Source organism: Octopus bimaculoides, chromosome 1 (genome assembly GCF_001194135.2).
Source record: "Octopus bimaculoides isolate UCB-OBI-ISO-001 chromosome 1, ASM119413v2, whole genome shotgun sequence".
Taxonomy (NCBI): Eukaryota; Metazoa; Mollusca; class Cephalopoda; order Octopoda; family Octopodidae; genus Octopus; species Octopus bimaculoides.
The window spans coordinates 26,516,547-26,517,343 of NC_068981.1; the positions used below are offsets into that span (position 1 = coordinate 26,516,547).

Genomic DNA, 797 nt, shown 5'->3' on the forward strand with positions numbered 1-797 from the left:
TATATATATATATATATATATATATATATATATATATATATATATAATGATGTAAGTGTATATATACATATATGTATATATAAACACACACATACACACACACACACATATATATATATATATAAAGAGGGAGAGATAGACAGAGACAGAGAGATACATACATATATACATACATATAAACACACAGATATACATATGTATGCCTGTGTGCGTATGTGTATATGTGATGACCTTCAATATAGTATAGTGTATAGTAACACCATCAAACGTTAGATAACATTTAAAGAAGATAAATAACATGCCACGCGTGCATTATGTATCTAAAAAAGATACGAATTCCCTATTGGATGCTTTATTTATTTGGAACATAGATGTTCTTAGCGCAATAACTTTTGGAGATTTAATTTAGCCTAGCTTAGTTTTCTTGTATTCCATGAATATATTATTATTACTATTATTATCATTATTATTATTATGATTATCATTATTATTATTATTATTATTATTATTATTATTATTATTATTATTATTATTATTATTATTATTATTATTATTATTTTATGTTTGATTTTTGTTTTGCATTTGTACAAGTTGGATCCAAGTCTCACACAGAGACCTCAAGAGACAACAAGTTAGAAGTTCATGTAGATGTTATGCCTAGGGTACCATATATTTGGATTTGTACAGTTTTGTTCAAGTGAATGTTTAAGAAACCATAAGAAAATTATGTTTGCTTTAAAATTTGAGATCACATAGACAGTATTTTACGTAGGATATGGGCAGTTCCCATGAGCACT

The 797-nt window shown here is 25.5% G+C and overlaps 1 protein-coding gene across 1 annotated transcript in view; it reads left to right on the top strand.

Moving 5' to 3' along the window:
* LOC106868280 (uncharacterized) overlaps nucleotides 1-797 on the top strand; it is a 125,834-nt gene that overhangs the window by 87,207 nt on the left and 37,830 nt on the right. The window lies entirely within an intron of this gene.